Here is a 20464-nt window from a genome sequence, read left to right as displayed (position 1 = left end):
TTGACTGAGCCTGAGTCATACGCACCCCATCTCCTCAGATCCTAGGGTGGAACTAACCCACCTGGATCACACGTCGGGTCCAAGCTCAGCCCTCTGTGTAGATGAACTCACTTACTGCACACCGGGTTCACAGGCGGCCCGTCCCTGTGGGAACAGAGGCTCAGGGAAGTGGGAGTGTTCTCTGGGCCCTGCAGGTGGGGTTCAGATGCACACATCCTTAACCACGCTGTCCACCACCCTCTGTGTGCACATTGAGGGGCTTTACCAGATCAGGGAAAACTGCTCTGTGTCCAAACACGGTGGAATGACATTGAACTTGACCTAGCAGAGGCTCGCAACCAGATCTGAACCCTAGGATGTTCCAGAAGATGTGCCACGGCTAGCATCCATACCTCGGTGTTGGAGGGGTCTCGTTTGGGGCTCCTTTGGAAGCATTCCTGGGGCGGGGAAGGGGGAGTCACGTTCAGCCCATGTGTTCCAGAAGTGCGGGAAGGGGAGGCGACCCACAGGAAGGGGCTTCAGGAGGTTCATGGGCAGTGACATTAAGACCACGTGCATTTCCCATGTGCACGCCAGGAGGCGGGCGAGCCAGCTGCCCGGGTTGGGGGACAACTGGAGTGCCAACCCCAGGGGCTGACTCCGGGAGAGCAGCAGTTCATGCTAGGACTTCCTGGTCGGGTCAGTGGGCAGGCCAGACTAGCCTGGGGCGGCTGTCCCCCAGGGCCGAGGTGTGGGAGCAGGCACTGGAGCAGTGCGAGCCCGCGCTGTTTTCCTTATTTGCCATCCGCAGAGCAGCTAATCCCAGGGCCATTCTTGATGAGAAAACGCGGACTCGGCGTTTTCATCCCAGGCGGAAGCTGTTGACTTCCTAGAATAGATCCGGGAGAGGGAAGCCCAGTGGGAAGTGCGTCTGCGGAAACAATGGGCAATCAGGGCCAGGCGCGGGGCCAGCAGTGAGGTCCTTTCTGGCTCTGCCTGACAAGGGGGCAGGCGGCACCAGGACGGGAACTGAAATCCCACCGGAGAGAAAACCGCCAGCCTGGTTCTCAGCGTTTGGGGCCCCTGGGCTGATGGCGGCTGGGGAGATGCTCACAGGTACAGGAAGAGGGGACCACCTGTCCCCTCCCTTCCTCTCCCACCCGCTCCTCCTGCCTCTGTGGACTTTTCTCCCTCCCTCCCCTCTTCAGAATGCTCAGCCGGTCAGGGGTCCCCCTGTGGGAACGCTCACAGTCCTTAGGGCAGCAATTCTCTCGTCCTCACTCCCCAGCGGGAACAGTGTGCTGTGTATGTGAGTGTGCACAGATGGGCAGCCAGGCTCCCTGCTGTCTGTGTGTGCGGACAGCCCCACAGTCCTGGGTCCTTGTGCCCCCTGCTCGTCCCACTCAGCAGCTCCTCAGAGAAGGCCCTGCTCTGTCACGGCACACCCAGACCCCACGCCTTCTTCCAAACTGCGTGTGGTGCACGTGTGCCATGGGGAGGCTTTGAGGCACTGAGGGGCTTCCAACTCTTTTTTTAAAAAATCCTTCTATCATCTATCTATGTCTGTCTATCTATCTATCTATCTATCTATCTATCTATCTATCTATCTCTGTCTAGTTACTTAGCCTACTTGAAAGACAGGGAGAGAGAGAGAGAGACAGAGAGAGATCCATCATCTAACCACAAGTTCACTCCCCAAAAGCAAGCAAAAGCCAGGACTGGGCCAAGCCAAAGCCAGGAGCCTGGAACTCAACCCAAGTCTCCTATGTGGGTGGCAGGTACCCAATTACTTGAGCCATCACCTGCCCCCCACTGGGATGCTCATTAGCAGGAACTGGGCTTGGAAGCAGAGCAGCCAGGACTGGAACCAGATATTCCCATATAGGATGTTGGCATCCCAAGCAGCCCACTGCCCAGACACCCATGCTCCCCCTCTCTCTCTCCCGGCCCCCCCGGCCCCCACCAGTGTCCTCTGTGCTGTGTTCCAAAGCCACATGTCCCAGAGGGGACCTCTGCATGCACTCCTAGCTGCTCATGGAGACCGAGAGAGCCTGTGAGTTTCCCAGAGGCTGCGCACCCTGTCTTGGGGCTGGGGCCGCTGGGTTCTAGGCCAGCTCCCCTGCAGAGACCAGAGGGAGGCAAAGGCCGGGCTTCTCCTGTGGTCCTCATCGTTCCCAGGTGGGTGAGCCACAGGCGCTTCCCAGGGAACCACCCTGCTTGCTCAGCGGGAGGTGTGGGACCTGCACGGACACCCAGTGCCCCAGTCCTGCTGAACTGAGAGGGGGGCAGATGGTAGGGCCCGTTCCCACTGGACCCAATGGCCACCTGCTTTGTACTTCAAGAGGCACCAAGACAGGGCTGGCAAGGACCAGGTGTGAGCGTGGCTGGTCCCCTTAGCTGCATGCGGCCAGGTGGGGAGGTGAGTGGAGGAGAGGCTGGGGGGAATACTGCCGTCTAACCGACCTCACTGAGCTGGGTGCCGTGGACCTTCTGTGTGCTCGTGCGAGGCTTGGCCCCGCTCAGGACCAGGCTCTCAATGCTGAGATCCCACGCATAAGGTGAGGACAGAACAGCTACGAATACGCGCTACGGGTGGACATCGTGCCCTAGACGCGCAGACGCTCCTGCATGAGCCCATCTGATGGCAGGAGCCAGCGCTGGCTGTGGTCACCACAGCTTTGAAGCCACTCTGCATGGAGACAGCGCTGCAGGGACTTCCATGGCAGCCATGAGGTGACGGGAAAACACACGTGACCTCTGTTGGCTGCAGGCTCACAGGTGACAGCGGTTCACTGCTTGGGGAGAAAATGAATGGGACTCAAGACACAGTCAGGGCCGGCGCCGCGGCTCACTAAGCTAATCCTCCGCCTTGCGGCGCCGGCACACCGGGTTCTAGTCCTGGTTGGGGCGCCAGATTCTGTCCCGGTTGCCCCTCTTCCAGGCCAGCTCTCTGCTGTGGCCAGGGAGTGCAGTGGAGGATGATCCAAGTCCTTGGGCCCTGCACCCCATGGGAGACCAGGATAAGTACCTGGCTCCTGCCTTCGGATCAGCATGGTGTGCCAGCCGCAGCGTGCTGGCCACGGCGTCCATTGGAAAGTGAACCAAAGGCAAAGGAAGAACTTTCTCTCTGTCTCTCTCTCACTGTCCACTCTGCCTGTCAAAAAATTAAAAAAATAAATAAATAACAAATTAAAAAAGGACACAGTCAGAGGAAGGGGTGGCCCTGGCTGGCCACAGGGGACAGGTGCACTGGAAAGGGAGAGAGGACATTCCTTAGCACTGGCCCAGCAGCGGGGGCATCACCTGGGGACAGCACCGAGCCCAGGCACCTGCAGGGACAGCCTGGGACAACCCCTCAGGCAGCGGCAAGTGTGGGTGCAGGAGACAGAGCAGGGTGGGTGAGGCACCTGGGGCTGCCACGCCTATCTGGGTGGGGCCTGTGGGAGGAGGGGGCGGAGCCGCTGGAGCAGGAATTGTGACTGCAGCCTGGAGGAAGGCGTAGCTCGAGGTACAGGGACACCCGTGTTTCTGTGGGATTATGTACTTTAGAAGTGACCCAGGTTTCTTAGGACCCCCAAGTTCCAGGTGAGGAGGCTGAGGGCACAGAGACGGATTTGCTGTAGGTCACACAGCTTTGAACGTCCCTGTTAACTCAGACTCTGTCTAGCAAGTCCAGGCTGAGGAGAGACTGTGGGGGCCCCGGGTGCTCATGGAGCCCTAGGACCTGGCCCTGGTGGCAGCGGCTGGAGGCTGGTGGGTGACGGAGCAGTGTGGGCTCCACAGGGAGTGCGTGGGCCTGGGAGGTATGAGGAGGCTGCGATGACCCAGGGAGGAGCAGGGACACTGGGAAGAGCGCCGACTATCTACCTGGGGGCCACGTGGACTTCCGAGGTGTCCAGTGCCAGGGCTGCTCTGACTACTGTGGTACACATAGGTGCCTGCCCCATGGGGAGTCCCAAACCCAGTCGATGAGGCACCAGTCCCATGAGGCCAAACCACAGGGTGACATTGACCCTGGGGAGGGTGCTGCTGTGAGGTGGGCACGAGCCACAGGCCTGGCCAGTCCGGGGTGAGCCTGGGACTTCCACTGCTCACAGCTGTGTCGTCCTCGCAACAGGAGGGCCTGAACCCAGTGAAGCTGAAACAGGGATACATGTGGTCAGGGCAAGCGTGAAACCTGGGTGTGATGGGTCTCAATACAACCACTAGAGCTCCTGGATCCAGCTGTGCCTGAAGTCCTAGTGGCACTTCTCCCTTTCATGGCCCAATAAGCCCTTTTGCCCTAGGGGAGGCTGAGCCTGAAGCCAGCTGGGACAGGGATTCTGGTGCTTGGCGATCTCAGGTGTCCTGGTTAATACCATGGCCAGGTCACCTAGATAGGGGTAGCCCAGTTCTGCCTACCACCACTGGGATGGAGCCACACCACGTACTGTCCATGGCTGCTTTGGCCCAGGGGGCAGAGACCACGCGGCCCACAAACCTACACGCTGACTACATGGCCTCTTACAAGTCTCTCGTCCCTGACCCGGATTATTGTCTCCTGCCTCAGTGAGGCAGAAACTGGGTTCCCTACGTCGGGCACAGCCAGGTCGGGAGCCTGGACGCTGCGCCCGCCCCACGCAGTGGGCAGTTCTGGGCCTGCACGGAGTCCCTCTCTCAGTCTCCCCACCGTGCTCCAGGGAGACACAGGAGCTGGGGAAGCAGAAACCTACAAACCACAGAGGCTCATGGCCCAGCCCGGCCAGCCGTGGCTGCTGGTGTCCCAGACCCTAAAACCCGAGGGCACTGTCCTGACTGTGGCCTGGGACCAGAGGAAGGCCTGGCAGCCAAAATGCTTTCTCCGGCCGCTGAGTGAGACAGGGATCTCAGAGGCCTGGGGGATGGGCAGTCACGTCTGGAGCAGGTGGCCTGGAGCTCTGCATGATGGGAAACACACAGGAAGCCCCATGCGACCTTGTAGAGTCCCTCTGGGCCCCCCTATCCCCCCTGCACCCTGTAGCCATGTGGGCGTGTCCTGCCAATCCCAGCCCCTTCCTGCCCCAGGCCTCTGCACTTGCTGCTCCCCACCCCTCCGTGGAGCTGGCATGGCTGCTTCCTTCACATCGGTCAGCAAAGAAGATGGGGTGGCCCTGGACTCCCTGCTCTGCCTGCCCCAGCACCCACATGCCTCAGGCCAGGGTCTTCCAGGCTGTTTGCAAAGAAGGCTTCCTGGAGGAGGTGACCTCTCTAACAGGGCTGGACAGGGAAGCCTCAGCCCAAGGATTAGGCGGCTGTAAGTGCCTGGTGCAGGGTGGGCACCCCTGTGAACCTCAGTTTACTTATCTTTCAAAGGCAGCAGCAGAAAACAGTTCCGCGTGGGGTGTGTGGAGACTGAGCAGCAGCTGGGGCAGTCCCAGCACTGGTCAGGGACCGGCCCATTCTGGCTGGAGGCCCCTGCAAGGCCGGGGGCACAGCCTGGGAGGGGGTGCTGGAGATTCCCAAATCCTCTCTGAAAGAGAGGGGCATGAACTCAGAAACAGGCTGTTCTCCCCTCCCCTGCTCTGGGGCTCCTGGCCCTCAGGGAGCCGGCAGCCCCCCCTGCCCCCACCCCCAACTCTGGAGCTGGTGGCTGAGCATGGGAGCTGATGGCCACCCGACCCCCACTGCCCTGCCACCATTCCTTTGCAAGGCAGCAGTGCCAGGTGCAGCCGGGAAGGTGGCAGAAGGCCACAAATGAGCGGCGAATGAGCTGCTAAACCATCAGCTGGGAAATCGAGCATCTCAGCTCCCAGGGGCCAGGGCCGTGCAAGGAGTGATGCTGGGGGGATGGGACTGTGTGAGCGTGTGGCGTTCAGCGTACGTCAGGCAGCCCCGGCAGCGCTCTGGCCAGGTGACACACACACACACACACACACGCAATCGCCCCCCATGCTCCCCAGCACATGCATGCCTGTATCCATGCATTCACCCCCCAGGCTCTCAACAAGCCCGCACTCACTGTGGCACAGACAGAAACAGCAGCCTGCTGTGTCCCCACCCAGGGGGCCGGGCTCCCCGGCGGCTGGGGCACCGTCCCTATGCACACAGCCCCATGCCAGGGGCCCCCTGCGTGCCCCCCGCATAGGTACAAGCAGGCATCTGAGTGGCTTCTAAGGTGCGCAGAATCCTGCTGGGTGGTGCGGGCTGCTTTCTGGAGACTTGCACTTCCTGTTCTGCGGGAGTGAGGTGGGCCAGGGCTCAAAGCTGCCCATGGGACAAGTCGGCAACTGTGCGTCCTCAGGGCAAGGGCCTTGCGTGTCTATCTGCTGCTTGCTATGGTGGGCAGGTGCGCCCAGGTAGAGGCAGCCCTGTTCCTGTGGGTCTCTGGGGTGCAGCCGGCAGGGGGCAGGGTGCTGGATGTCAGCCAAGTTCACTGGCGGATGCTCAGGACAACACCTCCACCCCTTGAGCTGCTGAGGCTGTGGCCAGGGCTCCTGTAGCTGCCCTACACCAGAGCTCACACTCCACACACTAGTATTCACACTGGGCACATAAGAGCTGACCTACAGACTCACCCCCAGTGTGCACACATGCTCTGGGCACACACGCACCATGGCCTCTGGCACTGGGTGCACACGCAGGCACCCATACTCCCCAGGGAAGGCACAGGGACCCTGCCCCTGACACAGGATCCCCATTGGTGGATCATCAGAGGGGACTGTGGTGACAATGAAGGCCGAAGGACAGGGACACAGAGGACCAGGGGGCTCCCTGGGGGCCAGCAGTGGGAAGCCTGGCTGGTGACTCTCCCCGTCTGCCCTCTCTGTGGACAGGAAGGAAGGACTCTGAATCCACACCAGGTGGCCGGTCACACGATGAGCAGCCCGTGGCAACCGAGTGCAGAGTGAGGCCCGCCTTCCCACGTGTCCACCCTGGGATCTTTGCACCAACGTCCCCTTGCACACATGTGTGCAGCTCCAGGCCGTGGAGCCCAGGGCCCCCACAGGCACACCTGACAGGAGGGACAAAGGTGCTCCTGGGAGGGGGCGACGTGGGGGTCCTGAGCAGCGAGTGGGTACACTCTGGGAACTTGGGAGGACGTCCTTGGCATGGCCACCTGAATCAAGTCCCAACTCCCGGCTCTGGGACCTTGGGTAAAAGGCTTAACCTGACTGGACCTCGGTGTCCTCATCTGCGAGATGGGTATAATAATGAGAACCATCACTGAGTTGTCGCGAGGATGAAATGACAAGATGCTCAGAGCTGGCCCCAGGCAGGACCAGTCTGTGCCTTTCTTCTGGATGGCTTACTCCCGCTGCCCCTTCCTCCAGGAAGCCTTCCCTGATCTTCTCTTCTTCCAAGCTCACAGAGCACTTGGCACCTGACAGAAACACCTGTTCCCATCCTAGCATTTATGGGTTTGTTGCACATTTTATCAAGCGCTGCTCTGAGCTGGTCGGGAGCCCAGGGGCTGCTGTAGAGCTGTCCGCCCAGATAAGAGCCCTTCTCTCCATCCTCCCTTCAGCCTGTGCACTGACTGACACACGGGGGAGGCCCAGGGGCCGGGAGGCCCAGAGCCCACCCGCTCCTCCCCTCCCCAGGCTCTGTCTCTGAGCTTTAAATAGCGTGTGGGGCCTAGAGAGGCGGAGCATTAACGAGCCACTGAGTCAGAGCCAGTTTTCCAGCGCGCTGTGTTTCTGATGAATTAATCATATGGGACAGCTCCAAATGCTGATTCCACGCTCTCCTGGCGAGCTGGAGGTGCCCACGGGCTGTGCTGGCCCCACCACCCTGTCAGCATGTCCACTGCCCTCCCCCGTGCACTCCTGGCCTTTCTTACGGGGATCCAGCCCTTCCCATCATGCCTTTCCCTTCCCCCAAGCCACGCCCACTGCATCTGAATCCTTTAGCCTCAGCCAGAGTCTTGGCCTCCCTGGCCCTGCCCTCTGATGGGAGGGAGCTGCCCCTCTCTCTCGGGAAAGAGCAGAGGGGCACCAGCCCTCACAGCTGCTCTCCCTGCCATCTATGTGGCTGCACCTCTGTGACACCTGGGGACGATGCCTCCAGGGGAGATGCAAGCTGGGTGGGGGCTGAGCAGAACTGATTCAGCAGCACAGCACGGGGTGCTTTGCAGAGACAGTGGGCAGGCGGGAACGGAGGACCCGTGGGCGCTCTGCCTGCTCCTGCTCCTGCCCCTTGGCCCCCCAGCCAGTCCCCTGGCCACACTGTGACCTTGTGACCTTCAGGCTCACCACCGGGTCAGGCTGTTCCCTGCACCCCGAGGGCCCTGGCATCCCTTCTCGGCTTGCACAACTTCTAAACTCACTCTGAAGAGGTTGCTGGGAGAATGTGTGACAGTGCTCAGCGTCTGTGGTGGGTGTTGTCCCCAGCCTGGCCAGAGCTCCTGGGGAGCAGGGACCTTGTCTTTGCTCACTGTCAGCCACAGGCTCAGGTCCAGACCCTGGGGACACTGGGCTACTTGGGGAGAGCTGGTGAAGTTACCCCTATGGTCAAAAGCCTCTGGCATAAGCTGGCACCGTGGCTCACCAGGATAATCCTCCACCTAGCGGCGCCGGCACACCGGGTTCTAGTCCCGGTCGGGGCGCCGGATTCTGTCCCGGTTGCTCCTCTTCCAGGCCAGCTCTCTGCTGTGGCCAGGGAGTGCAGTGGAGGATGGCCCAAGTCCTTGGACCCTGCACCCCATGGGAGACCAGGATAAGTACCTGGCAGCGCACCAGCCGCGGCGGCCATTGGAGGGTAAACCAACGGCAAAGGAAGACCTTTCTCTCTGTCTCTCTCTCTCACTGTCCACTCTGCCTGTCAAAAAAATAAATAAATAAAAAAAGCCTCTGGCAGACCAGGCAGGTACTTTAGGGGTGACCCTAGGGCAGAAGGTGTCTGAGTGCTCACAGGGCCCCGCCTGGACCTGTTCATGGCATCGCTGAGTGGGGAGACCAGGGTCCTTGGAGCTAAGCCAGGCCTGGACCCCGGACCCCAAGGGAGTTCTGGGGTCAGACAGGAGCAGCCCAGGCTCCTTCACCCACAGCCATCCCTCTCCCAGGTGTCAGGGACCTCAGGCTGCCCCGCACTGACCCTGTTGGGCACAGACTGCTGCACACAGCCCTGGCCAGCCTGGGGACACTCAGCCCCGACCACTGCGTGGGCACACAGGCATGGCCGATGCACACAGGGACGCACAGTTCAGCTCTGTGATTTCTCTGCTGACAGAGCCCAAGAACAGCAGCAGTCGGATGACCTCCACCAGGCTCAGGCCTCTGACACCATGTCATGGTTCCCTACCAGCACGCACACACGGAACAAAACAGGATGCAAGTCCAGTCATCACAGTGTTTGCCAATGGACTGCAAGACAGAATTTCACCACCAACAACTTAGAAGGAATTCCGTTGAAATCCCTGTTCTCTTAGTAGCCAATGTGTGAGCACTGTTTGCTGTTTGGAGAGGAGGCACAGGATATACAAACACCCCTGGACTGCCTTCCACCAGCCAGCTCGCTCTCCAGCACCCCTGGCCCCTACTCAAATAAAGCTTTGCACCTCCTCTTCTCGCCACCACATCTGCTCTCACAAACAAATGCTCCTCATCTCCTGGACACCAACTTGGACTCGGCTCATGGGGCCCAGGGCAGGTGACAAAAACTCTCTGAGCCTCCCTGTCCAGCTCTGCAAGGTAAGCCCGTAGCTAGCACCTGCCACGCAGGACCCTTGTGGGGTCCAGGGAGATGCTGACCGGAAGCGTGGGCAGGGCCACTGGCTCTCTCCTGGGCTGCCCGGCTTCCATGCCTTCTGCCTCCCTTCACCTCCTCAGTTTGCAATTGAAAGAGGGAGAGGGAAGGAGAGGACTGGAGAGAGGAAGAGAGGGAGGGAGGGAGACAGGGAAGGAGGGAAAGAGGGAGGGAGGGAGGTGGAGGGAGAGGGAGAGGGAGCAGCAGACAAAGGAGCAGGTGCCAGAGCCAGGGCGGGAGAGGGAGCAGACACTTAATCCACAGGAACAAATGCTCTGGCCTTGTGGGAGCTCACAGGCACCTGCAGGCCAGGGCCTGGGGCCCGCCTCACCTCCAAGGGGTGCTGTTTGTCCAGTGCCTGCTCTCTTTTCTGCGAGGTCAGCTGTTGGGAGCCTGTTGTGGCCTGGGGTGGGGGCGGCAGCCCAGAGGGCTGAAGGAGGATCAGAGGGGCTGGCTGGGGACCCCCTCAGAGGGAAAACAGCGCCACCCGCTCTGATCCTCTCCTGGTGGCTGCGATTACAGCGGCTCCCTGGGGCTGTGCAGCAGCAGAGCAGGCCCGGCTGCCTGCCCGCTGGGCCCCCGCTCCACACTGCCGGCTTCTCCTCCTCCTCCTGCCTCTCTCTCTACTGAAGGGAGCGGTCAAGACGAACTCATGAAAAGGTCTGAGGATGCTCACTCACTCATTCATTCATTCCTCACTCATCCATTCATCCCCGCCTTACTTGATTCTCTTTTCTGAAAGATGTATCTATTCACGTGAGAGGCAGAGGGAGAGACAGGCTCCATCCGTGTCTCTCTCAAGGGGAGCAGGGACCCAAGTACATGAGCCATCACCAGCTGCCTGCCAGGTGCATTAGCAGGGAGCTGGGTTCAAAGCTCAGGGCAGCCGAGACTCAGAGCAGGCACTCTGATATGGGACATGGGGGTGCCATGCGGCGGCTTAGCCTGCTGTGCCACAACACCCACGCCCCGGTCTCCCCTTCCCTGGTGGCCAGAGTGATTCTGCAGTGGAGAGCGAGGCTCTGTCTGGCCCCATCCCTGAGCCCACCTTGTCTCAGTGGCACCAGCCCTCCACATACTTGTGCTTGGGGCACAGAACCGGCATGGAGCCATGTGGACCTTCCTGCCTCAGCCCCTTCAGGTCTGGGCTTAGAAGCTGTTGCCTCGGGAAACCTGCTCTGAGGGGAGGCACCCTCCACAGACAGCTGGCTGCCTGCGTCCCCCCGGGCTGGAGGCCAGAAGCTGGGGAGCAGTTCAGGCTCCACATCTCACTCCCAAAGCCAGAGGCCCCCAGCTAGAGCTCTCTCTGGTTGTCTGAACTTCTCCAGGAGAACTGTCAGCCAAGGAGCAGTGTGTGTGTGTGTGTGTGTGTGTGTGTAAACATGCATGGGTGCACATGGACATGTGTGTGTACATGTGTGTGTACGCATGTGCACATGCACATATGTGTGTGTGCATGTGCAGGCAGGCCTGTGGCAGTCTAGGATACCAGTTAAAAGCAACTGGCCATTAGAGCCAGGAAACCAAGGGTGGGAGTATGGCTTTGCACAGCACTGGCCACGCACAGGGGCTTTACTGTCACCTGCAGGCTTTTGCCCCCCTTCCCACCCAGCCATGGGAGAGGGCATCAGGGCAGGGCGTCCTGGTGGGAAGCAAGAGGTGCCCATGTCTGAGACAGCAGCTGTTTTGACAGGTGCACAGAGGGCACCAAAAGTGGTGAGGCATCAGTGCAGCAACCCTGGGCAGAAACCCAGGTCAGGAGTCGTCACCCGAGCAGGGGACAGTGGCTGGGGCTCTGGGCAAGGGCGAGAAGACTGTGGCTTCCCCAGAGGACTCTTGCATGACCCAGCCCAGAGGGAGCTGGCGGGGGGGGGGCACCCTTGGCCTTCAGTGCCCACTCTTCTCCTGCCAGGCCTCCCACTGGCTGAACCCCATAGGACACAAAGGACAAGGGTTCCTGTAGGTGTGGCCCTCCCTGGACAGGGGAGAGCTGGAGCCACCGGGCCCCAGGAGAGGGCGGACCTGGAAGGGGGAACAGAGGTCCTCGGCAGGGAGGGAGTGCTGCTGTGGTTCCCACACCCAGTGCATGACGGAGGTGCCAGGCCTCTTGTTCAAAGGTGACCAAGGATGCCAGGGCAGTGACAGAAGGGCTGCAAACCAAGCGGACAGAGCAGGTGCAGTGGGCTTATGCCAGGCCTAGGCTTCAGGAGCTGTCCAAGGTGCCAACACCACTCTGTGCTCACTGGGCCCTGTGCGCCCAGGGCTGCTGAGCCATCAGCTGCCACCCCGGCTGTCCCTGGGTATGCTGAGCACCAGGGCATGTGTTTCTGGAGTGTTCTTGTCTGGGGTCTGAGAGGGGACAAGCTGAGCACACGAATGAGCATCAGGGAACCTGGCAACCAAAAGCAGGGCTGCCATCGCCTCACTTCACCCTCACCTAGCGGCATGACCAATCACCTTGGCCATATCACCTTTGCTTTGCGGAGCACTTCCTGTGGGCCAGGGGAACTGCTGCACGGTCCCTCTGCCAGGCAAGGGCTGGCACCTCCCTGACAGCCCAGGAAATGGGGGCCAGAGTGAGGCTGCCTGCCATGGGCACCACCTGTCAAGACTGCTGTGTGCACAGGGCAAGCTGAACATGCTGGCATGAATGCCCATGGAGGCGCCCTGGGCCACTGCCAGGTAACTGTTGGATGGGAACCAGTCCACTTGTGGATGGGGGCAGCTCTAAGGTGTACCCGGGCTCCCAGGACCCCCTGGGCTCCCCATCCTGCTGCCCACAGGGGCCTTGGCTCAGTAACCCCACCTCCTTGCATTCCTACCCTCATGGTTCCTCCCACACTGTCAGCATTGGTCAGCATGGCCAACAGAGCAGGGCTGAGGTGGCTGGTGGGGTGTTACTACTGAGGTTATGTTACAGAAGACACCGTAGCTGCTGTTGGGAAGTCTCTCCCTCCCTGGCCCCACAACACAGGGAGCCCTCCAGGGAGGTCCACATGGTGAGGGACCAAAGCCAAGGTGAGCTGGGGAGGAGATTCCCCTGGTCTCAGTTGAGCCTCATGAGAGACCCTTAGCCAGGACCACCCAGCCAAGCTCCCTACAGATCTCCTGTCTTCAGAAGCTTCAAATTAGAAAATTATGTGCTCCTGGTCTTGAGTTGCTACATTTAGGGATCATTTGTTTACAGGAGACAATGAATACAAAGTCACTTTTTTTTTTGACAGGCAGAGTGGACAGTGAGAGAGAGAGAGACAGAGAGAAAGGTCTTCCTTTACCGTTGCTTCACCCTCCAATGGCTGCTGCAGCCAGAGCGCTGCGGCCGGCGCACTGTGCTGATCCGAAGCCAGGAGCCAGGTGCTTCTCCTGGTCTCCCATGAGGGTGCAGGGCCCAAGGACTTGGGCCATCCTCCACTGCACTCCCTGGCCACAGCAGAGAGCTGGCCTGGAAGAAGGAAGCCCACATTCAGACACTTGGGCAACACCTGAAAAACAGCAGGATTTGAACCCAGAGCCCAGGAGCCGCTCCAGCCTGCAGGGGCCTCAGTGGCAGGGACTGGGTCTTGGCTGCCACCCAGCCTTGGTGCTGAGGCCAGGGCCCTCCACACATCAGATGCTGACTACCCATCCCTCTCCTTCTCTCGTGCTCTGTGGTTCATCGCAAATAAGTCTCCAGTGTTACTCGGAGGCTTAAGGACATGAACCCTGGATGTGGGCTTCATGCATTTAAATCCTTGCTCTGCAAGTTGCTAGCAGGGGGATCCTCAATCAATTATTTAACCTCAGTTTCTCCTTCTAAACAATGGTGCCAATAAGAGTGGGGGTGTGGGGAGTCTTGGAACGCTGCCAGTGAACAGCAAGGGCTGCTTCCCTCTCCCCAGCCTCCTGAACTCACCAGAAGCAGACACTGCCACCAGCTGTGATTCTGGGCCACCTAACAAATGAGTTCTGCTGTGCCCGGTGCCCTGAAGGTCCCCCATCCCGGTGCATGGAACTGAGGACAAGCTCTCATCCTGCCCTGACAGCCAGAGAAGAAAACCTCTTTGGCAGTAGGGACAGGTGGGCGCATTGGAGGGGGGAGTATGCTCTGCAAACTTCAATAAAAATTTTTTTGGCTGAGAACACACGCTGGCTGCCTTCCCAGCAGGTGTTCCTTAAACACACATCAAAGGGTAGCTGGAAAGCTGCCAAGATGAACAGGCGAACAGTCGCTGCCGGAAGACAGGGGTGCATCGTGCATAAACTGACATCTCCTGGGTGCACCCACACCGTGCCTCTCCCACCTTCTCCGTCTTCCTTTTGACCTGGGGACCCCAGCCCCTGGCTGAGTGGCTGACTCTGCCAGAGACCCAGAACGCACCTTCAGGCAATGCACCCCAACACTGGGAGAGGAACATGGCCCTTTTACTCCCAATTATGCTAATTAACTAGATTTTTTTTAAGTAGACAATTACTCCTTTCAGTTTGACACTTTCTAACTCCATTAGCCGTCCCAGCTGACAGCATCACAGTGCTGATGAGTTACTCAGAGTCGCTTGGAGAAAGACAGACCTGGCCCTGCCCCCCCCCCCCAGAATGACCTTGCACAGGTCCATGTGCCTGCCCCTCCACACAGAGTGACCTTGCACAGGTCCGTGCACCTGCCCCTCCACACAGAGTGACCTTGCATGTGTCCATGTGCTGCCCCCTCCACACAGAGTGACCTTGCACAGGTCCCCGTGCTGCCCCTCCACACAGAGTGACCTTGCACAGGTCCATGTGCCTGCCCCTGCACACAGGGAGGGCTTCTAGATACGACTCAGGTTGACAGCTGGGGTGACTGGGTTCTGTCCCCTTGGTGGCACCGATATGCCCTGGTTCTGAGGTGGAAGATAGCCTTCCTGGGGGCTTCTTCCTCACGTGGGGGCTGCCATCACTCACGGTGCATGCCCCATGCGTGTGTGTCGGGTGCCCAGGTGTATGAGCTGGGATGTGTGAGCTCACAGGTGCACAGCTGTGGGGCAGGCGGGCTCTCGCACCCTCCAAGCCTCTCCTAGACCAGAGAAGTGTGCAGTTCTGAGTGTGGAGCAACTGCTGAAGGCGCCTGCACTCCTCCCTGTGGGTCCTTCATAAGCCAGGAGTAAGATTGCACGCACCTGGTAAGGGCAGGGCGGCAGCTTCTCCCTGAAGAACCGCCTTGTGGGTGGACGGGAGACAGAGGCTGGGGAAGACAAGGCGTGAGCATGTACTGTGTGTGCACGTGCACAGCACATGTACATTTTCTGGGAACTTTGCATTTTAAATCCCGCCTTCCTGTTTGGAAAATCTTTGCAGGATGCTCTCTCCAACACCACCGTCCTCCCCTGAACCCACCAGGCACACAGCTCTGTGCCCCTTCCAGACCCAGTCCCCCAGCCCCTCCTCTCCCCCCATCAGCTTCAGGTGGCTGGGGGCCCAGGCACAGTGAAGCACACACAGGGGCTCTAAGCTGTAGCACCTCCTCCCTGGGCAGGTGAGCAGCCTAAGGCCTGGCATGGGAGGGCAGCCCCAGCCTGCAGTCAGCCAGCAACTGACTCCGCCTCCCGGTTCTGGGTTCCATGTCTGCACCACCACCACCCTGCCGTCTTTCAGGGGATCCAGCAGGCACGGGGCTGTGGGGTTCCATGCCTGCACCACCACCACTCTGCCGTCTTTCAGGGGATCAGCAGGCACGGGGCTGTGGGGTTCTATGTCTGCACCACCACCACCCTGCCGTCTCGCAGGGGATCCAGCAAGCACAGGGCTGTGGGGTTCTATGTCTGCACCACCACCACCCTGCCGTCTCGCAGGGGATCCAGCAAGCACGGGGCTGTGGGGTCCCATGCCTGCACCACTACCACCCTGCCATCTTTCAGGGGATCAGCAGGCACAGGGCTGTGGGGTTCCATGCCTGCACCACCACCACTCTGCCGTCTTTCAGGGGATCAGCAGGCACGGGGCTGTGGGGTCCCATGCCTGCACCACCACCACTCTGCCGTCTTTCAGGGGATCAGCAGGCACGGGGCTGTGGGGTTCCATGCCTGCCCCACCACCACCCTGCAGTCTTTCAGGGGATCCAGCAGGCACGGGGCTGTGGGGTTCCATGCCTGCACCACTACCACCCTGCCGTCTTTCAGGGGATCCAGCAGGCATGGGGTTATGTCTGTTCACTCCTTCACTTTGATTCACTTGTTCGTCTGTTCATGCAGTAACACTGAGCACCAGCTCCAGGTCCTTCACCAAAGCACCAAGTGTGCGTTCTGGGTGAACGGAGCCACCTAAGCCACAACCCTCTCTGCAGGGGCTCCCACCCACTGGGCAGACTACAGGAGCCCAGCGGCAGGGCCAGGTGGGTGCTGGGAGGAGGAGGCGAGAGAGGGAGGCTCAGTGCATGGGCCCTGGCTACATTCCCCTCACACAAGGGGGGAGGCAGAGGTGGAGGAGGGTGGTGGAAGGGAGATGGAGAGGGTGAGCAGGATGCAGACTGGGACCTCACAGCCAGCACACCCCGCTGTGGCCAGGTGGTGCCAACTCCTTCCCACTCTTGCTGGGACCTGTCCTCCCACCAGCCACCACCTTTCCCTCTTGCCACAGGAGGAAGCTGTTCAGGGCAAACACCTGCCCCAGGAATGCAGAGACCCTGGGAATGGCTGAGTAGGAACCGAGGCAGGTGTTCTGGGGCTGGGGCTTCCATGCACAGGGGATGCAGGGAGAATCTGTGGTGCCTGCCCCTATGCCCCCACTTCACTTTCAGGGGCAGGGCTCATGTCACCAAAGCCAGCCTGCCTGTGTACAGCTACGCAGGACAACCCAGAGCTAAGCCTCAGGGTTGACTGACTCACATCTCAATCCCAACATCTCTCCCAGGGCTTTCGTCTCTGCTTCAGTGAAGCGAGGGTTGGAGCAGACAAGAAAACGTTCAGCCATGTCTGCCCTGGGCTTGGTGGAGTGATAAGTACTCTGTAAAATTTATATGAAAAAAGCAAAGGATTTAGAATATCCAACACCAGATTGAAAGGGCAGGATAGGGTTGGAGGACTTAATGTTTCTGAATAGATCTTACTGGAAGAATTGTAATCAAGACTCAATACTGGCCGGCGCCGTGGCTCAATAGGCTAATCCTCCGCCTTGTGGCGCAGGTACACCGGGTTCTAGTCCCAGTCGGGGCGCCGGATTCTGTCCCAGTTGCCCCTCTTCCAGGCCAGCTCTCTGCTGTGGCCAGGGAGTGCAGTGGAGGATGGCCCAAGTGCTTGCGCCCTGCACCCCATGGGAGACCAGGATAAGTACCTTGCTCCTGGCTTCGGATCAGCGCAATGTGCTGGCCGCAGCGTGCTGGCTGTGGCAGCCATTGGAGAGTGAACCAACGGCAAAAAGGAAGACCTTTCTCTCTGTCTCTCTCTCTCACTGTCCACTCTGCCTGTCAAAAAAAAAAAAAAGACTCAATACTGTGGGGCCAGCCTTTTGGCACAGTGCTGGCAACCTAGGATTCCCCTATCATTTTGCCAGCTTGAGTTTCAGCTGCTCTGCTTCCAATTCCATCTCCCACCAACGTTCCTGGGAAGGCAGGAGAAGATGACGTGAGTACTTGGGCCTCTACCACCCATGTGAAAGATCTGAGTGGAGTTTCAGGCTCCTGGCTGTGGGCTGGCCCAATCCAGGCTGCTGTAACCATCTGGGGAATGAACCAGCATACGAAAGATCTCTCTGTGTCCCCAATCTCTCTCTGTCATGCTACCTTTCAAATAAATAAATCTTAAAAAAGACTGCAATACCAGCCGGCGCTGCGGCTCACTAGGCTAATCCTCCGCCTAGTGGTGCAGGCACACCGGGTTCTAGTCCCGGTCGGGGCGCCAGATTCTGTCCCGGTTGCCCCTCTTCCAGGCCAGCTCTCTGCTGTGGCCAGGGAAGTGCAGTGGAGGATGGCCCAAGTGCTTGGGCCCTGCACCCCATGGGAGACCAGGAGAAGTACCTGGCTCCTGCCTTTGGATCAGCGCAGTGCGCCAGCCACAGCGTGCCGGCCGTGGCGGCCATTGGAGGGTGAACCTATGGCAAAGAAGACCTTTCTCTCTGTCTCTCTCACTGTCCACTCTGCCTGTCAATAAATAAATAAATAAATAAAATGCTCTGCATGATTCTGTACTGGATGCTTAAATGTGGAAGAAATTGCTGCAAAGACAAATATTAGTCAATTGATGAAATGTCAGTGTAAATTTTGGATTAGGAAGCCATTTTATCAGAGTGGGTGTTTGTGGCACAATGGGTTAAGCCACCACTTGGAATGCCCACATTTCATATTGGAATCCTGGCTTCAAGTCCCACTTCAGTTTCCAACCATTTCTTGCAAATGTATGTTCTGGGAGGCAGCAGAGGACGGCCCAAGTGCTTGGGTTCCTGCTACTCACACAGAATTGGATGGAGTTCCTGGCTCTTGGCTTCAACCTGGCTCAGTCCAGGCTGTTGCAGACACAACAGATGAAAGATCTTTATATCACTTTGCCTTCCAAATAAGTAAATAAAATTAGAACAAGAATACCATTTTATCAATGTTAAATTTCTTTTTAAAAATATTTATTTACTTATTTGAATGCCAGAGTTCCACAGAGACAGAGAGATGGAGAGAGACAGAGACAGAGACAAAGAGAGATCTTCCATGCACCGGTTAACTACCCAGAGAGCCACACAGCCAGGGCCAGGCTAGACCAAAGCTGGGGGATTCTTGCAGGCTCCCATGTTGGTACAGAGGCCCAAGCCCTTGGACCATCTTCTGCTGCTTTTCCCAGGCCATTAGCAGGGAGCTGGACTGGAAGTGGTGCAGCCGAGATTCAAACTGGCACCCATATGGGATGCCATTGTCATAGTTGGTGACTTTACAATGTTGGCCCCAATGTTAAATTTCTGATTTTGATCCATGTCCTGAGGTTTTATAAAAGAGTGTTCTTTTTCACAGGAAATATGAGTATATCCTAAAATGTTGAAGGCATGGTATCCCCGATTCACTTTAAAATATTCATAAAATATAACATATGTGGGGAGGTAATACATAAAATGCAAATATAAACAATTGATGAATCCAAACAAAATCCATGCTATGATTTATGCGTATCCCCTAAAATTCACATGTTCGATATTTAATCTCCAATTTTATATGTTAGAATTGGCACTTTAGGAAGGTGTTTGAGATTAATGAGATCAGGAGCGTGAGGCTCCATGATGGCATTAGTAGCCCTGTCACCATGGAATGCTCTCTGCCATGTCACCATGCCATAAGAAGGCCCCCACCAGATGCCAGTGCCAATCTCTGGGGTACCCCAGTATTTATTTGAAAGGCAGAGTTACAGAGAGGCAGAAGCAGAGAGAGAGAGAGAGAGAGAGAGAGAGAGAGAAAGGTCTTCCATCCACTGGTTCATTCCCCAGTTGGCCACAATGGCCAGAGCTGGGCTGATCTGAAACCAGGAGCCAGGAGCTTCTTCAGGGTCTCCCATGTGGGTGCAGGGCCCAAGGACTTGGGCCATCTTCCACTGCTTTCCCAGGCCATAGCAGAGAGCTGGATCAGAAGTGGAGCAGCCGGGACTTGAACTGGCACCCCATATGGGATGCCAGCACTGCAGGCAGCAGCTTTACCTGCTATGCCACAGTGCAGCCCTGAGAAGCAAATATTTCAAATAAATTATCCAGTCTCATATATTCTGTTATATGAGCAAAAATGAATTAAGACAGCATTGGGGGGAGTTTCTCATACTATTGTAGCTTTGCTGTAAGGCTGAAAATACATCAAATTGAATTGTTAGAAAAATCAATGGGGCAGAGGATTCTGGGAAGACAGCAGAGTAGGAAGAACAAGAGAAATCTCTGCCTACCTACACATCATTTATACTGGAGGAATCTGATGGATCTGTTTTGGCACTCAGGAGTCTACTGCAGCAGGTTTGGATGGTGAGCTGTGGATAGTTTCAGTCTTAGCATGGTAGCAGCTGCCCATGCTTCACAGTCAGTCCCATGGCAAGCAACTGCACTGCGTTCCTGAAGTAGCTTGCACACACTTGACAGGAGCAGGTAGATGGGGGAAGATGAAGCAAGCCCTGGAGAAGGGAGATCATCTGAGTTCCAGAGTTACTACATCATTTCACCCAGCACAAATCATGATGCATCAAAGAAGCAGGAAAATATGGTCCCTTAATATACATAGATAGATAGATACATACATATATAGTATTAATATAAAAACAAAATATATATAATAATTTATATATATTTATAACAGCAATTTACACACACATGTACACACACATACATAAAGCAAATAGAAACAGACCCTAAAAAAGATCTAGTGCCAGACATACTAGACAAAGACTTTTAAATAACTGTCTTAAAGATATTCTGAGAACTAAAGGAATATGCAGAGAAAATCAAGCAAATGATATGTGAACAAAAATACCAATATCAATAAACAGGCTGGCGCCGCAGCTCACTGGGCTAATCCTCCACCTGCGGCACCGGCAAACCGGGTTCTAGTCCCGGTCGGGACGCCAGATTCTGTCCCGGTTGCCCCTCTTCCAGGCCAGCTCTCTGCTGTGGCCCGGGAGTGCAGTGGAGGATGGCCCAAGTGCTTGGGCCCTGCACCCCATGGGAGACCAGCAGAAGCACCTGGCTCCTGCCATCGGATCAGCACAGTGCATCGGCCGCGGCACGCCAGCGGCGGCGGCCACTGGAGGGTAAACCAATGGCAAAAGGAAGACCTTTCTCTCTGTCTCTCTCACTGTCCACTCTGCCTGTCAAAAAAAAAAAAATT

The 20464-nt window shown here is 57.7% G+C and overlaps 1 protein-coding gene across 6 annotated transcripts in view; it reads right to left on the bottom strand.

Moving 5' to 3' along the window:
* Positions 1–20464, bottom strand: part of LOC138846302 (UPF0449 protein C19orf25 homolog) — a 251330-nt gene that overhangs the window by 6683 nt on the left and 224183 nt on the right. For all 6 annotated transcript variants that reach the window (XR_011383761.1, XR_011383760.1, XR_011383763.1 and 3 more), the window contains 2 exons: positions 12957–19754; positions 62–5467 (listed from right to left, as the gene is read on the bottom strand). The gene's annotated coding sequence lies outside the window, so the exon portion shown is untranslated. The remainder of the gene's footprint in view (positions 1–61; positions 5468–12956; positions 19755–20464) is intronic.

The sequence above is a fragment of the Oryctolagus cuniculus genome, chromosome 17 (assembly GCF_964237555.1).
Source record: "Oryctolagus cuniculus chromosome 17, mOryCun1.1, whole genome shotgun sequence".
In the NCBI taxonomy this organism is placed as follows: domain Eukaryota; kingdom Metazoa; phylum Chordata; class Mammalia; order Lagomorpha; family Leporidae; genus Oryctolagus; species Oryctolagus cuniculus.
The sequence above is the reverse complement of the archived record's forward strand: the minus strand, read 5'-3'. Positions and strand labels throughout refer to the sequence as shown.